Source organism: Ailuropoda melanoleuca, chromosome 13, assembly GCF_002007445.2.
Source record: "Ailuropoda melanoleuca isolate Jingjing chromosome 13, ASM200744v2, whole genome shotgun sequence".
Lineage (NCBI taxonomy): Eukaryota > Metazoa > Chordata > Mammalia > Carnivora > Ursidae > Ailuropoda > Ailuropoda melanoleuca.
The window spans coordinates 20186940-20201016 of record NC_048230.1 but is presented as its reverse complement, the minus strand read 5'-3'; the positions used below and the strand labels follow the sequence as shown (position 1 = coordinate 20201016).

The window sequence follows — 14077 nt, the reverse complement described above, 5'->3', positions numbered from 1 at the left end:
ATAAGACGAAGGTTCAAGGTTTTGGTGATTAAGAGTATGTACACATGTGGCCCAAGTGCCTCACAACTGCTTAATGTTTGTATTTCCTCTACTGCCTTATTTAAGGCCTATCTTCTTTTAAGCAAATTCAGTATTTACAAAATTTTGGATTTGATTAGAGAGAACAGTTATTCACATTACAAAAAGAGCCATAGCAGATGTCTCTTAAGCATCAATGTGTTTGATAAAAGTGCCATTTAAACAACTTTTTTGTGTGCATGTAAAAAAGGTTATCTCCGTTGCAAGTAATGGTGAAAAGATAAGGTTAAATCCTTCAAACTTCCTTTCCCTGAAGGTTTCCAGAATTTACCTTTAGGACACCTAGCTCTTTAGCCATGGATAGCTATTTATAATGGCTAATTGAATGGCATTTCTAGAACAGATGCAGAAGCACATGAAAATGTGGTCTAGAGCATGCAGACCCATATGTCAAAGCAGCTATATGTGCTGCGTACATAAACCTTCCTTGAGGCAGAGCAAAATAAAAGGAACCTATCAGGGCAGAGGAAAGAAGCTCCTTGTGACTGAGGGGGAATCCTATGGAAAAAGCTGTCGTGCTACAAGTGAAATCTGCCTTAGTTACTGGACAAGCCCAACTCTGGTTTGGTATTTAAGATTTTCCCAAGATCTCTTTTTCTTCCTAGTGTCATTCTCTAAAGGAATAGATATAGAAATATTGTTATACCTTTTCATTTGAAATTAAGATGTCAGGCTGTTTTTTCTGTAGGAACATATCTTCACTTTTATTAAACAAATATGAAAAAATATGAAATTTCACTTTACAGTTTTTTTAAATGCAATTTATTGTCATTTTATACATACTTCAATTTAACAATCCTCAATTTTTATGAAGGTTAAGATCAATGAAAAAACTAAATGATTATTCATTATTCATCACTATCAATTACTTACGGCACATAAACACATTCCTCCAACCAGATTTATATTTATAGCATTGCTAAGCACTTCCAGTTGTCCAGGCATGGATATGGTGTAAAAAGAACCAACAACAGGCCTTTAACAATCAATTGTTTGTTTTTTTTAACGACCCTGAGATCAAGACCTGAGCTAATATCAAGAGTTGGTCACTTAACCGACTGAGCCACCCAGGTGCCCCATCAATCATTTCTGAACAGTCTTAATATCTACCAACTGCCATCTGATTAAAATGAGGGTATTTTTCTCATACTGACAAGGCTGCTGTTGAAGCTACTCCCATCTTCCCAGGGCTAAACGGTTCCAAAGCTCTGTAGCCAATCTTTTCCCTCCAGCACTGAGTATCAATTCTTCACAGGTGGCTACAAAAGCTAAGATAGTAATAATCAATCCTCCTACGTCAGAAATTCCAACCCCTCCTCAAAAAAGTATTAATCATATTATTCCAAAGCAAATCCTTAAAAGCAACAATATAGGTTTCTACCACAGGCAGGATGAGAGATCACAAACTAATGAAAGAAAAATGGAAGCCCAAGACGAGAACCATCTGTATCCTGGGAGATTTGGGTGAGAAAGGGAAAAAAAAAAAAGGAATTTTTTTTTCATGTAACAAACAGTGCTTGAGTCTATGAAAATTCTATTTATTGAGGTTTGTGACCCCCAGACTGACCATGACACACAAAAACAATTTTCAAATTCAGAAGACAGCAACAAAGACAGCATATGAAAGGCTCACAGACAATCATAAAAAGGTTCAAAACATGCTCAGGTACATTTTCTAATTTGCTTTGAAGAGATTATGTATTAGAGTTATTAATTTAAAAATACTGAAATTTCATGAAGAAAACCTGTTTTAGAGTCATTCTGATGTAATACACAATCTGTGTTTATATTACTTGTTATGAGCTTAAAGCAAATAAGTCCTTTATATGGATTATATGGATTATAAATACAGAAACTTTTTACCAACAATTTACCAATCTATCATTTCCCAACTGGTAACAAAATAAATTAAATAAATTCTGTCATATTAGCATCATATATACTTTTTATTACATACACATTAGTTTGAACTTAACTGGCCAAAGAAACAACAATTGGAACTGCCTTAGTAATTACATTATTCTGTGGCACACTAATTCTCATCCATGAATAGTTAATTCCAGATAAAAAAATAACAGAAGTCAACATTTGGTAACAAGGTAAATGCTACATGAAATTTAATGTTTTCTGGACATAATAATCCCCAAGAATTATATTAGCTGACTTTCAAAGAAAAATTAAGATATAACTATAACTTCTCAGGTTAATTCCTTTAGTGCAATATTAACATGGTAAGAACAAGCCAGAAACCCACCTCAGTGTGTCTCTGATGTAATGCGTTATATTCCTTCTTCAACTCTGCTTCTCTTTCTTCAAGTCTGCTAACTGAAATAAGATACATACATTTAATCAGAACAAAATATAAGAAATTTACTTTTAAAAATTCCATCCTTAAAACCTGGAATAGGTTATCCAAAATTCTTAGCAACTTTAGGACTCAGTACTTCTCAAAATAGAGACCCCACTTCACCTTCCTTAATAAATAAAACTTTCAGAGAGGGGGGATAAATTGGATTTTAAAAATCCCCTAAACATCAGATTGCTTCTAATATGCATATGTTTATCAGGACATCCCCCTTAAAAAGGTTTTTAAGGTGGTACTCAAAAACATCTTACAAATCCCCTCATAGAAGTTTTAAGCTGGGGTTTGGGCCCAAATCACTGATTTCTAACATTGATATCCAAGCACTTTTTCACTACTGGGCAGTATGAAAACATCATTGTTCCTAAGTACTTTTTCTGCTTCAGGGCTTAATTTCAGGGACTCCTCTTCTTTTATTTAGCTCCCTCTGCTGGTGGAGTTTGTGAGTGACACTGATTTGGGGGTAGTGCTCAGAGTACAACTATGTAATAAGTTTTTTTAGGTTTTAGATCCTGAGATACAGAATGTTAGGACAGGATTTCATAGGAAATAACACTATCAGAGAGGAATGATTCTGGGAAAAGGTGGAGTCCAACCAAGACCACAAAGAAATTAAATTACAGTACTCAAGATAGATGGTGAAGAGCATACGGGCACACATTGTGTTACCGAGAAGGGAACACAAAATACGATGGTGGTAAGGAAGAGGGGAGACTGGCCAGTCTGGAGGAGCTCCCGCTGCCTAAGGTAAGGAGCAGTGAGAAACAATCTGGTGGGAAGAAATAAAGCTGGTGCCACAGGAGCTGTAAGATATTTACAGTGAGTATTGCTGCATATTACAGACTTGTATTCTGACAGATGATTTCCACCTTTCCACTGCTTTCTTTTTTCTTTTTTTTTTTTAATTGAGAAAGTGAGAGCATGAGTGGAGGGGCAGGGAGAAGGAGGAGGGAGAAGAAGACTCCCGCTGAGCAGGGAGCCCAACACTGGCTAGATCTCAGGACCCTGGGATCATGACCTGAGCTGAAGGTAGCTGCTTAACCAACTGAGCCACTTGGGAGCCCCTTTCCACTATGTTTTCAATGCAAAATAAATGACAAGTATGCTTAACCCTGTCTTTGCTTTTTATATAAATATGTATTTTACCTGTTACACTATTTAACACTACCAGTTTTATTTTTTCAGCAAAAGATCTAGACTACAAGCAAAACACATTCATCTCAAAATATAAATTGACAGCACTGACAGACTGCAATTTATTGCACCCTCTATTTTTTATTAGTCTGGTGCATCATTATTGTATTCCGATTTTATTTCTCATCTATAACCATGCTTTCTAAGACCCCAATAAAACCTGCAATCCCTTAAAAATAAATGACAGTCTTTAAAATTTCACAAATACACCAACAGCCCTAACAACACTGGAAAATGTTCTGAGGTGGTATCATTCACAAAAAGACAAAACTGAAATCCACTGTTCTTCCACCTATTTAAGACCAAAATCTCTACAGTTAGACTATTTCCCATTCTATATGCCTCTAATACAAATATTCCCTTTCGGTTTTTTTTTTTTTTTTTTAAGTATTTATTTAAGTAATCTTTACACCCAATGTGGGGCTCAAACTCACAATCCCAGGATCAAGAGTCACATGCACTTCCGTCTGAGCCAGCCAAGGTGCCCCAAATATTCCCTTTAGTGCCACATGTTTTAACACAAATTATAAAGGCTGGCAATTCAGAAAGAAATACCAATACAGAAAAGAAAACTGAAAATCTGAAAACTAATAATCAGTAATATAACTTTGTGTAAGGCACTTCCCAGGACAATATGCTATTTTATAAAAAGTGAGACATAACAGTTTTTTCCCACCTTCATTTTCATTATTTTACACCACTAAAGAAGATAATTCTTTTTTTTTTTTTAAGATTTTATTTATTTATTCGACAGAGATAGAGACAGCCAGCGAGGGAGGGAACACAAGCAGGGGGGGTGGGAGAGGAAGAAGCAGGCTCCCAGCGGAGAAGCCTGATGTGGGGCTCGATCCCACAACGCCGGGATCACGCCCTGAGCCGAAGGCAGACGCCTAACCGCTGTGCCACCCAGGTCCCCCTAAAGAAGATAATTTTTAAAATTACTTTATAGTATGATAAAATTCACTAACCTGAGAATGTATCTCATGAATGTACAAAATAAAATTTGGGACAAGAAATATTTTCTACCTTTACTAAAGGGCTCTATGATCAAGTCCAGAAGTCTTCCTAGAATAGTACAGTGCATTTACACATAAAATCTGGGTGGCAAAAAAATTTTCTCCAAAATTTATAATGTATTCAACTCCTCATGCACATTGCTAAGTTTCCAGGGGCAAGGTAAGATTTGCAGCATATAAACACATGTATTTTGTTAGCAAAACCTAACCAATAAATCAGAAATTGACTTCCTTCTAAAAAGGAAGTTTCAACACCTTTATACTAATCACCTTCTTAAAATATTTTCTATCGCTTTGTTCATATGATCTTAGAGACTATTTTCAATAATCAACACTGGGTGTTCTCTCATAATTTATCAGTCATAGATACTAAAACATTCTATTCACCTCGAATTTTATTTTGTTTTTTAAAATATTTAAGTTATCTCTACACACAACATGAGGCTCGAACTCAGGACCCTGAGATCAAGAGCTGCATGCTCTTCTGACCGAGGCAGCCAGGCGCCCCTATCCACCTTGAATTTTAAAGTAAATGCAGACAAATTAGCTCATGGTTAAAATGTCTACATAAATTAGATTTAAACCTGTAGAAATGATAATCAGTTCCTCTAGCTTAAGTATTCTCCACTTTCATCTTCCTGTACACCCCAGTGTAAGAATAAATTAGAGCCTACTGACCTCAGTCTATTTACCTGAAGCCCTTAAATGATTTATTACTGCATCCCATCAAAATTAAACAGAAAACTTGTTATTTTGTATTGTCATATCCAGATGTATCATTGATAACTAACTATATAAATCAAAATAAGAACACTAAAATATATTACCTATTACTAGTAGACAACCACAGCATTACAAAGATGGTTCAAACATTAAGTTACTACTTTACCACTTATGAACTGGGAATTAAAAAAGCCAGGACACCCATGAGAAATCCAAGGGATATCATCCCAAAGGGGTTGTTCATTATACTCAACTCTGCAAAATTACATGGGCTTTCAAATAGTTATAAGTAAGTCAAAGTTCGGTTTTTTCTCTGGTTCTCAGACCAGCAATATATAGGCAATTAAAAGGCGGGGGAAAGGAGGGGTACACAAAATGCAGAATGTCCATACAATGGAATATTAATCAGCCCTAAAAAGGAGTGAACTACTGCTGATACATACTACAACAGGAAAGAACTTATGCTAAGTGAAAGAAGCCAGTCACAGAAGATCACATATTGTATGATTCCATTTATATGAAATGTCCAGGATAGAGAAATCTGAAGAAACAGAAAATAGATTAGTGATTGCCAGGGACTAGGGGGAAGCAGGGAATGAGGAGTGACCGTTAACAGGTATGGGTTTCTATTTGGAGTGGTGAGAGTGAGCTGGAATTAAGACTGTTGTGATGGTTGTACAACCTTGTGAATATACTAAAAACCACTGATCTGTATACTCTAAAATGGTGGATTTTACAATATATGAATTATATTTATTTTTTTATTTTAAGTAGGCTCTTGAACTCACGACCCTAAGATTAGGAGTCACAAGCTCTACCAGCCGAGCCAGCCAGATGCAATGTAAGTTATATATATTTTTAAAAGATGTCATTCAAAACCTATCCCTAATACAAGCATCAGAAAATTACATCTTAATTTAATAGTAACCTATCTTTTAAAGGAAAAGACATCAAATGGTAAGAGAAAAAAGAAAATCTCAACTTAGATTTTGTTTGTTGAATAAATGAATACGCAGTGAAGAGTTTTAAAGTGATAATAGCCAGAGTAACCTTGAAGTTATTTAAAAATGAGGTTATATAAGAGCACAAATTAGAAATGCTATCTTTTCATTCGAATGTGCCGTTTTTTCTTCCTCAGATAGTTCACAAGTAGGAACAACAGGCAGACGATCGCTAAGCTTTAGGTACATTCACTCCCTTGCCTCAACACTTGAGCAAAATCATGTAACATCTACTAAAGCTCTTAAGCTAAAGCAAAGACTAGCCAGATATTAACCAAGCAATTTCCTCTTTTTTTTAGACACACTGCTAGATGGCATACCGCAGCCTCTATAGTTCGTTTCTGATTGAGTTATGGCCACTGAAGTAGAAACAAAAGCTGTGTGTACCACTCCTAAGACCTGGCCCAATAAAAGCCCGCCACACACAACTGTCCACTCCCTTTCTCCTCCCCTCTACCTTAGCGTAGGTGAGTATGATGAACCTGGAGCCAGAAGTTGGAAAAAGCCTGCATCTCCAAAGGAGCTACCCACCTACTGGAAACATCCATTTTAATTTTTACATGAGCAAGAAATAACATATCACATTTGAGTCATTATATATGTATTTTGTGGCACGGTTGCTACCGCAACTAGAGTTACTTTAACTCATACATTAGCTTATAAACGCGCATTAAATCCTCTTAAAAGGCATTCTAAATCATCGAAGGCATGTTACCCCATGGTGATTTTAAGCAGTTTATGAATTTGTTATTCTGGACGATTTTCTGAATGTTTTTCTGGCAATGATTTTCTTCAATATAAAACCTCCAGCAAGTACCTTGATAGAAACTATCTATAACTGTATTTCATGTTTCCTTTACTTCTACTGTGACTCAAAATATTAGTATTATCTTTTTAGGTGTGTAAGTTAACCACCAAAATCATGTAACAAATTCAGAACCTCTCACTTTTCTGAAAATACTTACAATACTCAGCACAACACAGATGTGGATTCCCGCTTTCTCAAGGCCTAAGTCACATGATATAAAATAGTGTTTAACAGAGAAGTACTTTTAAATGCTGGGAAGAGCCATCTCTTCCAAGTCATGTATGCCACTAAGTAATCGGTAAAGGGAAAAGAAAAGGGAAGCTGAAGGGACAGGGAAAAGCAGGAAAGAAAGGCCCAACTGGACAAGGACAGCAGACATCCGCAAAAGCCTCAAGTACCAAAAAGTTAACCTACGCCTATTATTGTTGCACTATATGTAGAGTGTAGTAAAAGATCATTTCTTGTTTAAGAGTTCCTATGTGAAACCAAATGTAAAAATGATCTGAGGAAAAATCCTAAAACTTTATCATCTTATTCATCAAACTTGCCACAACCTGAGATTAACTGGAAATAAACAAGATTCTGCTCATCCTTCCCTATACCAAAACAACAAATAAATGAATCTCCCATTCTTTAAAAAAAAAACTGCTAATATTCTGAAGAAAAAAAAATCAAACAAATCAGGGCATCTAAAAAGAAAAGGGGGGGAGAGGGCAAGAGAAAAGAAGAATCAAAAGACTAATCCAAATTTCCCCCCTTTTAATAGCTAATAGAGATTGTTCAGCCTCATTTTAAATGCTCTTTCTGTCCATCTTTCCAAAGAGCAAGATGACATGATTAAGGCAGGAAGAGCCACCTGCTCGGCCTGCTCAAAATCAGAGCTTACCTCCTTAGATTGATGGCCTGTGCCAAGTTTGGAACACCTTCCATCTCTGTTGTCTTCTGCCCCATCAGACTGCTGATAGGCCTATGGGGGGAAGAAAGAGAAACACACCTGCTAGAATGCCGTGTCCAACTCATTATTTGCCTTCTCAAAAGGAATCATCAGTTCTTACTATTCATGGAAGGCAGATAATCCAATAGTTATTTGGCCTCAGAAGATTGGCATTGGTCTTTCAGAAGCCTCTCCTTGAACAATTGAGTATCCAAAGTCTCAACAGGTAAGCAAGAATCAAATGCTGACTTACCAGCAAACAAATCTGAGACAACCACATCGAAATAGTAATAAAAGCCTCTCCACTGCCAACTAAGTCCTGCATCATGTCTCTAAAGTTCAAAAGATTTTCAGACAGATAGATGTTATTAATCAACAATACAATGTGAAATGCTAAAGCATTCTCATGAATTGATGATCATATCCTGAAAACAGAGTAAGAATAACTTCAAAGAATCTCTCTGGTAGAGATCTGACCTAGTCTCTTGTCTTGAAGATGTTACCTAAGCCATCCACATCAGAAAGCTGACTACTCTCCTACCTGAAGTCTCTATGTGGGGAGAGTCCATGCTTTCCGCAGTACACAGTCCTATATATCACCTTCATGGTCAAGAAATACTTCTCCATGATCAACCAAAATCAACAGATAACATTTTCTCTAATTTAATCTGCCAAAATTACAGAAAAACAACTTGGTATCTTCTTTACCTATCCCTTTATATGCTGAAGTAATCAAATCATTCATTTTTATTCTGTTCTCTAAGCTAAACCACCATATCCCTTCACTCTTACTAATAAAATTAATTTTCTATGAAACTTTAGTTCTAGATAATTAATTATAAACTACAACCTTAAGGTTCTCAATAGACAACACTAGACTACAGAAATGAGAGAGTCCAAATACAGATAATGAGACATAAAACACATCTGAAGACCACATATATTACCTAATGAAGCAGAAGTAATAAAATGTTAGTGTTTGCATAAATTATCTTGTGCTTAATTTTCAGCCTTCCCTCTAAAAACAAGCTCCAAAAAAAGAAACCCTTGTATAAAGTTTATTAAATATACAGATGTTCTTAATATGGCAAAGAATTCAAGTTAAATGGACTAAAAAAGTAACCATTTTTTAAATAACTTTCTATATAATGAATTTCATTTTGTAATTTTTTTTTAAAGATTTTATTTATTTATTTGACAGAGATAGAGACAGCCAGAGAGAGAGGGAACACAAGCAGGGGGAGTGGGAGAGGAAGAAGCAGGCTCATAGCTGAGGAGCCTGATGTGGGACTCGATCCCATAACGCCGGGATCACGCCCTGAGCCGAAGGCAGACGCTTAACCGCTGTGCCACCCAGGTGCCCCTCATTTTGTAATTTTTTAAGTAAGCTCTATGCTCAATGTGGGGCTTGAACACACAACCTTGAGATGAAGGGTTGCACATTCTACCAACTAAGACAGCAAGGTGCCCCTCATTCTGTCCTTTTATCTAAGTCAGGAGATATATGAAGCTCCTTAAGTTGCCTTATTAAAGATATGCTTTCAACAAAAATACAGATCATCAGTTTTCTACTTTAATCACTCTAAAAATAATGTAGAAGGGTCTATTGACAAGAAAACATTAAAATGGAAAAAGTGGCCTACTGCAATATTATTCAAATTTTCAGAATATTAATATTTATTGCCAATCACAAAGCACAGTAAAGGGGCTGATAAAGCTTTTTATCGACCTGAAGGTATTTTTTTTTAAGTGACTGGAAAAACAGTGTCAGAAAATATTTAGGCCCAACTATTAACTTTGGCATGAATCTATCTATACCTGGTACCTTCAAAATGGTTTATTTTTCCTCTTTGTTGCGAACATTTCAATTGATCAATCACATCACTAACAGACAGACCTTGCTTATAAATAATCCCCAAAATGGAGGTCTGCTCTAATCCCTTTATTTCTTTAAAATAAAAATTTTAAAAATGTTAACGATTATACTACCTCCCCATGCTTTCCATCTAGCAATATGCTCATTCTTATGACCAAGAAATTGGAAGCGTTTTCCTTCCAATAATAATACATGTTTCAAGGTAAAGACTTCAAGGTTTTATTAGACTAAGATCTTCATAGCAAATTTAAAAAGCAAATGAATGTCATATGGGGGATGGAAAGAGCAAAAGGTCAGAATAAATCTCTACTACAATGTCATCAGCTGTCAAAATAATTTTTCCATTTAATTTAAAAAAGGAATTTTCATTCAAAGGAAGGAAGGCCAGATTCAGAAGAGCCCCCTTAAGTAGCTTAAAATCAGTGCCATCATCTCCACAATTCAAGGGAAAAGTTACCTGTTATAAATTCAAAGAGCTTGAGGGAAATAGTTTTCTTAAGAATCAAATAATAAATGGTTCTATATCAGCTCCATGTGCTAATATTTTGCAAATAATGATTCAAATTCATAAGTTATGACAAACAAAATTAAATATGCTATTAAACCATACTTCTCTAATTCTGTTCACATTAAAAATGACCAACCACTATTATAAACAAAGAACCACTAAAATATTCATCTTCCTTGCCCTACTTCCTTAAATACATTCTTTTTTTTTTTTTTTTGAAGATTTTATTTATTTATTCGACAGAGATAGAGACAGCCAGGGAGACAGGGAACACAAGCAGGGGGAGTGGGAGAGGAAGAAGCAGGCTCATAGCAGTAGAGCCTGACGTGAGGCTCGATCCCATAACGCCTGAAGGCAGACACTTAACCGCTGTGCCACCCAGGCGCCCCCTTAAATACATTCTAAGAAAATTATCAAAATATAGAGAAATCTATAGGTTTGAAAAAATATTCCCTGCAATATGATTCACTACACTGGAAAAAATGTCCAACTAACCAACAGAAGTTTATTTGTTTTAATTTACCTATATTTATTTTTACGTAATTCATTCCTTCATTCTATAAAGGATTTGGGATGATAGCTTATCAGAATGTAACAATTCATTATATATGTATAAAATACAGATCAAGAAGAAAACAATTTAAATATGCCAACCAGGTAAGGTCCAAACCAGTCCGTAAGCTTGCACTTCTAAATTCGTTCTGAGTTTCAAGTAGCCAAGGTAAAAAAACAAACTGGCCATTACATAATTCTCACTAGAATAAAGGAGAAAACGCACCCCAGAGAAAACAAGAACTGATAATAGCTGGCATAGCTTCTAGATGATATATATAGGCAGACATTTAAAAAAAATAAAGATTATAAAAGAGAAATAGTGTTAAAGAAAATATACAAAATTATATGTACACTCTAACTGCAGTGATATAAAAACATAGTATATATGGAAAAAAAGACTAGAAGGTCATAAACAACCTTCTCCCCCACAATACTGATTTGTTTGGCTGCAATGACCATACTATATTCTTCTGTACTACAAACATATTCTTCTGTACCAAGCTAAATGCTAGGCATATAGTAGTATAATATTTTTAACTGTATTAAAATGTCTTTATTTATTTGACTCATTTAAGACAGTATTTGGTTTACAAGATAGAAATACTCAATATACAAAAGAACTAATGAATATAAAGTGTTTTGTGACAAAAAACCCATTACTGCCACATCATGAATAGCAAGGTTGATTACAGACTCCTTCCATAGTTGTCAAGAACCAACAGGACTTTCTCAATCCACAATTTTGTTTTTCCACTCCATGTATGTTTCTGATTCTGCCTTAAGGCTCACAAGATATTAACAACAAAGAAGTGCTATTGTTACTCCCAGATAAAAGATCACATAATACGGCATTTTTAAAAATCCTTTATTCATGCTGGAAAAAAAAAATCCTACGTAGTTCAAATTTTGAAAAGAGAGCAACTAGAAACCTCCGGAATCAAACATGACCACAAAACTGTTAACAAAATTTTTATAGACTCAACTTCTCAATATTGTGAAATCATATCACAACGTGATGTTTCCAAACTATCTAAAGCTATAAACTACGTCCTTAATTCAGTTCCTATTTCTTGACGTTTTCTTGCTTCTCAAATAGCAAGTTAACTACAACCAAAATTTCCCTTTTTAACATAGGAAGTCATCTTCAAAGCAGAACTTAAGACTTTTACTGTGGCTACTTTTTAAAGAGGATATGTGCCCTAAAACATACCAATTAGAATTGACAGTTTTTAAAATTAAAGACTCTAACATACGAATATAAACATGGAAACTGGACAAGATACTGTTATCACACTGCGCTCAAAAAATGGCACTAAACAGAAAAAATTGCACCCATCCCTCCCATGTTATAAATATCATTATCAGTAATTTCCATGGCCTAAAAGAAGTGTTTATTTAAAAACAGATGTTAGGAACACCAAAAAGCATTCAAAACATTTTAAAAGTTTAAGACAATGAAAATAAAAATAGATGTCACGTTACAGTAACTTTAACAAAAAATCACAATATATTCTTTTTTAAAAACTGATAGAATTAAAATTAAATAGTCCAGATATTCTGTTGCTTATCATATAAAAAAGAATCCACATACTCTGACATACACCTATCTACATTTCTTTTCATCTTTTAAAAAACATATTCCCAGTCCTGGTTTTCCAAAAGGATAAGGCATTGGTGATACCTCCTACCTCCACCTTTTTTAAAAATAGGGAGCTTTGACTCATATTAAGAGATTTGAGGGAGGGAAAACTAAGAAGATAAAATGAAAAAATAGTCAAACATTTCTCCCCCACACACATTTTTTCCACATGTTTAAATGTGGTAAAATAAAGACTTGGAAGAAAATCTTAAGATAGTTAGATTTCATATTATACCCAGTTAAGGGTTAAAGAAAAACAGAAGGAAGAGAGAGGAAAGCAATTAGATGAAGACTGAAAAAGACTCCAAGGCATCAAAGGAAAAGGGAGTAAGTTCCAAAGCATTAATGAAAGAAGACTCGCTACAGCCTCAGCTCATCGACCAAGCGATTTAGTGTTACGAGTTTTGTGCGTCTGAATGGTCAATTTTGATTAACCACAGTTTTAAGTTTTTTAACTGTTATTTAGACACCAAGATTTATTTCAAAATGGGATGGCAAACTCCCAGGGAGAGAAATTCTTGGTGGGATATTATATTAAGAACAAAAATAAAGTTTTCAGATTAAATTTAGCTCAAAGACCATACCTACTTAAAGAATTTCCTCATCTCTTGCCTGGAGAATTAGAAATCATTTTTAAATGGTATCTTATTTTTAAAAATTACTTTAAATTAAGATGGAACACACTAGTAATCAGTACTTTTGAGAGAGAAATGAGAGGACAGATACCATAGAGAATAACAATTCCAAAAAGCTGGATATATGACTCACTAGTCTGGGTAGCAAATCTTAATTAAAAGCCTACTTTATTTTGTTTACGTTTACCAGAAAGGAACAGGAAGCAGATTTTTTAAATTTTAGTAATAAAAGGGATAAAGTGTATGTGAAAAAATAAAAAGAGCAATTCATTCCATTGAGTGACTTTGTGGAAAAAGTAGCATTCCTTTGAAGATTTTGTTTATTTATTTATTTAAGAGAGAGACAGACAGCATGAGCAGGGGGAGGGGCAGAAGGCGATAGAGAATCTCAAGCAGACTCCTCACTGAGTGTGGAGCCCAACTCGAGGCTCGATCTCACACCCCTGAAATCATGACCTGAGCCAAAATCAAGAGTTGGACGCTTCTGGGTGCCTGGGTGGCTTAGTCAGTTAAGCGTCTGCCTTCGGCTCAGGTCATGATCCCAGAGTCCCGGGATTGAACCCCGCATCGTGCTCCCCGCTTAGGAGGGAGTCTGCTTCTCCCGCTGCCCCTCACCCCACTCGTGTTCTCAATCTCTCTCTCAAATAAATAAAATCTTAAAAAAAAAAAAAGTCGGACACTTAACCAACTGAGCCACCCAAGGTGCCCCAACAGTATCTCCTTTGAATGTGAGAATGATGGTTTCAGG

General features: G+C 35.3%; 1 protein-coding gene across 1 annotated transcript in view; it reads right to left on the bottom strand.

Moving 5' to 3' along the window:
* SPAG9 (sperm associated antigen 9) overlaps positions 1 to 14077 on the bottom strand; it is a 97984-nt gene that overhangs the window by 81672 nt on the left and 2235 nt on the right. Inside the window, exons 2-3 of the mRNA XM_034641522.1 lie at positions 8069 to 8149; positions 2333 to 2403 (exon numbers count right to left, since the gene is read on the bottom strand). The gene's annotated coding sequence lies outside the window, so the exon portion shown is untranslated. The remainder of the gene's footprint in view (positions 1 to 2332; positions 2404 to 8068; positions 8150 to 14077) is intronic.